General features: G+C 45.0%; 1 non-coding gene and 1 pseudogene across 1 annotated transcript in view; both read right to left on the bottom strand.

Moving 5' to 3' along the window:
• The window catches only part of LOC134856452 (large subunit ribosomal RNA), a 3,517-nt gene extending 2,443 nt beyond the window's left edge, over positions 1–1,074 (bottom strand). Inside the window, exon 1 of the ribosomal RNA XR_010164812.1 lies at positions 1–1,074. This exon is cut by the window's left edge and continues 2,443 nt beyond it. This is a non-coding gene — a ribosomal RNA (large subunit ribosomal RNA).
• Positions 1,075–1,387: 313 nt separating this feature from the next.
• Positions 1,388–1,539, bottom strand: LOC134856454 (5.8S ribosomal RNA; annotated as a pseudogene).
• Positions 1,540–7,035: the final 5,496 nt, after the last annotated feature.

Here is a 7,035-nt window from a genome sequence, read left to right as displayed (position 1 = left end):
TTTCCCCCAGTCCTCTAATCATTCGCTTTAACCGATGAAATTGCACAGCGAAGATTTTTCAATCTTGCTTAAGCTTTTGCTATCCTGAGGGAAACTTCGGAGGAAACCAGCTACTAGATGGTTCGATTAGTCTTTCGCCCCTATGCTCAGGTCAGACGATCGATTTGCACGTCAGAACCGCTTCGGGCTTCCACCATGGTTTCCCGTGGCTTCACCCTGCCCAAGCATAGATCACCATCTTTCGGGTCGTGTGCTACTTGCTCTGGATCAGTCATGTTTTAGCAACATAACCGTCCGTGGTTGCGAGACATCGCTTTGACGCTCTCACCACAAAAGTTAATGCAACTCATAAAAGTTACACCGTTCACTTTCATTACGCGTGTACGCTTTCAAACAGCGACAGCACTTGCAAGCAACTCACACTCCTTGGTCCGTGTTTCAAGACGGGCTGTAGAGAGCATTGATTGGGATGTTAAGGTCAGACAGGCAAACAAAAGAGATAAAACTTTATCTCATTTAGTCAAGACACAACAAATTTGAAATCCGAAGAAAACAAATAGCTCGCATCTTTAACAATGATCACCAAAAGACTTTAACAACACTACCCGGTGGTCTAGAATCAAGTTCAAGACATTGGGCATGATAACGCTCACTCCAGTTCTCCTTCAACGGTTTCACGTACTTTTCACTCTCTCTTCAGAGTGCTTTTCAACTTTCCCTCACGGTACTTGTTTGCTATCGGTCTCGCTTTATAATTAGCTTTTGGAGAGACATATCTCCAGCTTCGAGTTGCACTTTCAAACAACTCTACTCATAGGAATGCGCCGTCGACAAGTTATAACAAGACTGTTACGGGATTTTTACCCTCTTTGATGCTATTTTCCAATAGACATCCAGTCAAGTCAACAAGCCAGGCAGCAAACCATACCGGACACCGAGGAGTGTTACCACTCCTCTTCCCGATGAGCTTTTCCCTGTTCATTCGCCATTACTAAGGGATTCTCGGTTGATTTCTTTTCCTCCCCTTACTGATATGCTTAAGTTCAGGGGGTTCTCTCGTCCAAATCAGGTTACGATTTAAAGGCACTCAAGCATCCATAAAACTACCGAAGTAGTAATGTGCAGGAGTTTATCACTCTAGCTTAGGCAAACTGAAGATCGAACACTGTTTAAACGCGCTCTCAATGCAATCACATGTATCACACCGGTACTACATCTGAACAGCTCTTTGATCAACAGAATACCCAAGTTTGAGCGACTTGATTTAAGTGTTCTAACCAATCCCGAAGGATCTCGTAGATACACCAGCAAAAGAACGGACCAATCCGAAGACAGATCGCTCTTACCCTCAGATTTCTCCAAAAGTAAGCGTTCAATCGATTTCAAATAACCCTGATTCGGACGCGATCAACAGCCGAAGCTGAGACCGCCTTTTGCGTTAGAGAGGTCAGTAAACAAATCTTGCGATTCTTACTGAATTAACACATATAGCTGTGCTCCTCCTCGTAAAGCGAGCCTAGTGATCCCCCGTTGAAGGTTGTTTTTCGACCATCTAGCACTGGTTTGATTTAGAACAAAGCCAACCGCAGTCGGACTTTGAGCTGTCTCGACCACCCTGTTTTTTAGCATTTGGGCCTTCGCTTTCCTCAGTCTTTCTCTTACAACGGCAAACTGAAGATCGAACACTGTTTAAACGCGCTCTCAATGCAATCACATGTATCACACCGGTACTACATCTGAACAGCTCTTTGATCAACAGAATACCCAAGTTCGAGCGACTTGCTTAAGTGTTCTATCCAGTCCCTAAGGATCTGACAGATACACCAGTAAAAGAACCGGATCAATCCGAAGACTGATCACTCCTACGATCGGATTTCTCCAAAAGTAAGTGTTCACTCGATTAGAACAAAGCCAACCGCAGTCGGACTTTGAGCTGTCTGGACCACCCTGTTCTTAAGCATTTGGGCCTTCGCTTTCCTCAGTCTTTCTCTTACAACGGCAAACTGAAGATCGAACACTGTTTAAACGCGCTCTCAATGCAATCACATGTATCACACCGGTACTACATCTGAACAGCTCTTTGATCAACAGAATACCCAAGTTCGAGCGACTTGCTTAAGTGTTCTATCCAGTCCCTAAGGATCTGACAGATACACCAGTAAAAGAACCGGATCAATCCGAAGACTGATCACTCCTACGATCGGATTTCTCCAAAAGTAAGTGTTCACTCGATTAGAACAAAGCCAGCCGCAGTCGGACTTTGAGCTGTCTGGACCACCCTGTTCTTAAGCATTTGGGCCTTCGCTTTCCTCAGTCTTTCTCTTACAACGGCAAACTGAAGATCGAACACTGTTTAAACGCGCTCTCAATGCAATCACATGTATCACACCGGTACTACATCTGAACAGCTCTTTGATCAACAGAATACCCAAGTTCGAGCGACTTGCTTAAGTGTTCTATCCAGTCCCTAAGGATCTGACAGATACACCAGTAAAAGAACCGGATCAATCCGAAGACTGATCACTCCTACGATCGGATTTCTCCAAAAGTAAGTGTTCACTCGATTAGAACAAAGCCAACCGCAGTCGGACTTTGAGCTGTCTGGACCACCCTGTTCTTAAGCATTTGGGCCTTCGCTTTCCTCAGTCTTTCTCTTACAACGGCAAACTGAAGATCGAACACTGTTTAAACGCGCTCTCAATGCAATCACATGTATCACACCGGTACTACATCTGAACAGCTCTTTGATCAACAGAATACCCAAGTTCGAGCGACTTGCTTAAGTGTTCTATCCAGTCCCTAAGGATCTGACAGATACACCAGTAAAAGAACCGGATCAATCCGAAGACTGATCACTCCTACGATCGGATTTCTCCAAAAGTAAGTGTTCACTCGATTAGAACAAAGCCAACCGCAGTCGGACTTTGAGCTGTCTGGACCACCCTGTTCTTAAGCATTTGGGCCTTCGCTTTCCTCAGTCTTTCTCTTACAACGGCAGACTGAAGATCGAACACTGTTTAAACGCTCTCTCAATGCAATCACATGTATCACACCGGTACTACATCTAAACAGCTCTTTGATCAACAGAATACCCAAGATCGAGCGACTTGCTTTAAGTGTTCTATCCAGTCCCTAAGGATCTGACAGATACACCAGTAAAAGAACCGGATCAATCCGAAGACTGATCACTCCTACGATCGGATTTCTCCAAAAGTAAGTGTTCACTCGATTAGAACAAAGCCAACCGCAGTCGGACTTTGAGCTGTCTGGACCACCCTGTTCTTAAGCATTTGGGCCTTCGCTTTCCTCAGTCTTTCTCTTACAACGGCAAACTGAAGATCGAACACTGTTTAAACGCGCTCTCAATGCAATCACATGTATCACACCGGTACTACATCTGAACAGCTCTTTGATCAACAGAATACCCAAGTTTGAGTGACCTCCCATCATCAATGGGGGATTGCATTCCTATCTGACATCGGGGTCAACAGCATCAATATACTTGATACTGCCAATTTAAACCATTAAAGGCAATTTTCATGATGCAGATAGAGCAATTCAATCTACGCTTTAGGTCATCAATTGTAGCTTCGCATCCGCCTTCTCAGGCAGACGCTTGAAACCAGGGAACTGAACACACTGTTCCTCTCGTACTAAGTGTTACCCAAGCATAGATCACCCTGTTTTTGAGCGTTTGGGCCCTCGCTTTTCTCAGTCTTACTCTTACGAAGGCAAACTGAAGATCGAACACTGTTTAAACGCTCTCTCAATGCAATCACATGTATCACACCGGTACTACATCTAAACAGCTCTTTGATCAACAGAATACCCAAGTTCGAGCGACCTCCCATCATCAATGGGGGATTGCATTCCTATCTGACATCGGGGTCAACAGCATCAATATACTTGATACTGCCAATTTAAACCATTAAAGGCAATTTTCATGATGCAGATAGAGCAATTCAATCTACGCTTTAGGTCATCAATTGTAGCTTCGCATCCGCCTTCTCAGGCAGACGCTTGAAACCAGGGAACTGAACACACTGTTCCTCTCGTACTAAGTGTGATTACCCAAGCATAGATCACCCTGTTCTTAAGCATTCGGGCCTTCGCTTTCCTCAGTCTTTCTCTAACGAAAGCAAACTGAAAATCGTACACTGTTTAAACGACCATCAAACAAGCTTATCTAGGAGAAGTTACTCCTAAGCTACCATCTAAACAGCTTTTTGATCAACAGAATACCCAAGTTTGAGCGACTTCCTTTTGGCGTCAACAATGACGAGGCATTTGGCTACCTGCTTTTGGCGTCAACAATGACGAGGCATTTGGCTACCTGCTTTTGGCGTCAAAAATGACGAGGCATTTGGCTACCTGCTTTTGGCGTCAAAAATGACGAGGCATTTGGCTACCTGATTTTGGCGTCAACAATGACGAGACATTTGGCTACCTTCTCTCTTGCTATAATGCACCACTGACTCTCACTTGCTATCATCCACACCGAGCAAGCTACTTTGACTGGGAGCCCATCCCCAGTCTCAAGCTATCATGCACCACCGTTTTTCTTGCTAATGCACCACCATCATACTAAGGATCACCAACAAGGATCACCTTGAGTTAACCTAACTTGCATCAGGTCAACTCTCTTTGAATTATCTTTCGGGAATCTAAGGTGATCCATTAAGGACTACCTTGAGCCAATCTAACCTTAGCTAGACCAACTCTTAGATGAACCATGAAGGAACATCATGCTATCATGCACCACCGACTCTTCCTTGCTATTATCAACCACCGAGCAAGCTACTTTAACTGGGAGCCAATCCCCAGTCTCATGCACCACCGTCTCTCTTACTCACATGCACCACCGACTCTTCCTTGCTATTATCAACCACCGAGCAAGCTACTTTAACTGGGAGCCAATCCCCAGTCTCATGCACCACCGTCTCTCTTACTCTCATGCACCACCGACTCTTTCTTGCTATCATCAACCACCGAGCAAGCTACTTTGACTGGGAGCCAATCCCCAGTCTCATGCACCACCGTCTCTCTTACACTCATGCACCACCGACTCTTTCTTGATTATGCACCACCACCTTTCAGCAAAATCTCCAAAAAGATCTACTGCGTACCGGTTCATATTTAATGAGCTGACCGGCTCTTCGCTCAAACAGTGGCATTAGTCACTGATCCTTCCGCAGGTTCCCCTACGGAAACCTTGTTACGACTTTTACTTCCTCTAGACAATTAAGCTCGATCCGCTTCCACCTATTGCCAGGACCGAAGTCTCAGCGACGGGCTTCCGCAATTCTTGCTTAAACATCCAATCAGTAGTAGCGACGGGCGGTGTGTACAAAGGGCAGGGACGTAATCCCCAGTAGTTGTTGACTACCGAGTACTAGGAATTCCTGGTTCACGAATGCAAGTTACAACATTCGATCCCCTTCACGCTCATGAATTTTAGGTGATTACCCGGACCATATAGGCCAAGGTTATCCCTCAATTTAAATTCACCAGTGTAGCGCGCGTGCAGTCCAGGACATCTAAGGGCATCACAGACCTGTTATAGCCTCACTTCACTTGTGCTATTTAATTGCACATAGTACCTCTAAGAAGTAACCAATACTCTAACGAGAATGGCACTATTTAGATGATCAAGATCTCGTTCGTTATCGGAATTAACCAGACAGATCACTCCACTAACTAAGAACGGCCATGCACCACCGCCCATATAATCATGAAAGATCATCAATCTGTCAATCCTTAAGATGTCTGGACCTGGTGAGATTTCCCGTGTTGAGTCAAATTAAGCCGCAGGCTCCACTCCTGGTGGTGCCCTTCCGTCAATTCCTTTAAGTTTCGATTTTGCAACCATACTTCCCCCGGAACCAATAAACTTTGGTTTCCCGGTTAATTTCTTGCCAAGTCAGAAGAGACTTTGACAAATCGTAAGTTGGTATAGTTTATGGTTAGAATTACGAGGGTATCTAATCCTCTTCAATACTCTAACTTTCGTTCTTGATTAATGAAAACATTCTTGGCAAATGCTTTCGCAGTAGTTTGTCTTGCCACGATCCAAGAATTTCACCTCTAACGTAGCAATACAAATGCCCCCGGCTGTTCCTTTCAATCATTACCGCACTTTAGCCACCGGCATCAGTAAAACGCGGGTCATTCTCCATTATTCCATGCTTGATTATTCAATCCCAAAGGATGCTTTGAACACTCTAATTTTCTCAAAGTGAAAACACCGTTTCCACACCTCGTCACATTTAAGTGCAAGGTATTTCTTCGATGCGAAGGATGAGCGTAACGAGTGGAAAGCGTTAACTAACCACCATGTTACCGTTATACTCAAACAGATCCAACTATGAGCTTTTTAAACGCAGCAACTTTTGCATACGCTTGTAGAGGCTGGTATTACCGCGGCTGCTGGCACCAGACTTGCCCTCTACTCGATCATCAAAGGAGCTTTTGCATCCTTTCCATTCTGATTACAAACCATTAAGGCTCATATCATTATTTCTCGTCACTACCTCCTCGTGCGGAGAGTGGGTAATTTGCGTGCCTGCTGCCTTCCTTGGATGTGGTAGCCGTTTCTAAGGCTCCCTCTCCGGAATCGAACCCTGATTCCCCGTTAGCCGTCACAACCATGGTAGTCCGTTACACTACCATCATAGGTTGATAGCTCAGAAATTCGGAAGCTGCGTCCCCCGGCCTAAGCCATCTGGGATCTTTCAGTTACTTTGGATTCATCCGGTATGCGCCCGTACTTAGCAGGTCGCTCGGTGAATTCTTGTAAAAGTTCGCGACCGGAGTCACGCAATCTGCATGCATTAGCTGCAGGGTTACCGCAGTTATTCATCTGACAGGTAACTCAACTTTTAGATAGTAACTGATTTAATGAGCCATTCGCGGTTTCACTTTTGCAAGTTTCACTTACACATGCATGGCTTAGTCTTTCAGACAAGCATATGGCAACTGACAGGATCAATCAGTTTAAAGTACTTCGGAAGCTAGCTTTTTCAAACCGAACCCTGA

Source organism: Symsagittifera roscoffensis, unplaced genomic scaffold, assembly GCF_963678635.1.
Source record: "Symsagittifera roscoffensis unplaced genomic scaffold, txSymRosc1.1 SCAFFOLD_185, whole genome shotgun sequence".
Lineage (NCBI taxonomy): Eukaryota > Metazoa > Xenacoelomorpha > Acoela > Convolutidae > Symsagittifera > Symsagittifera roscoffensis.
This window is presented reverse-complemented; position numbering and strand designations above follow the sequence as displayed.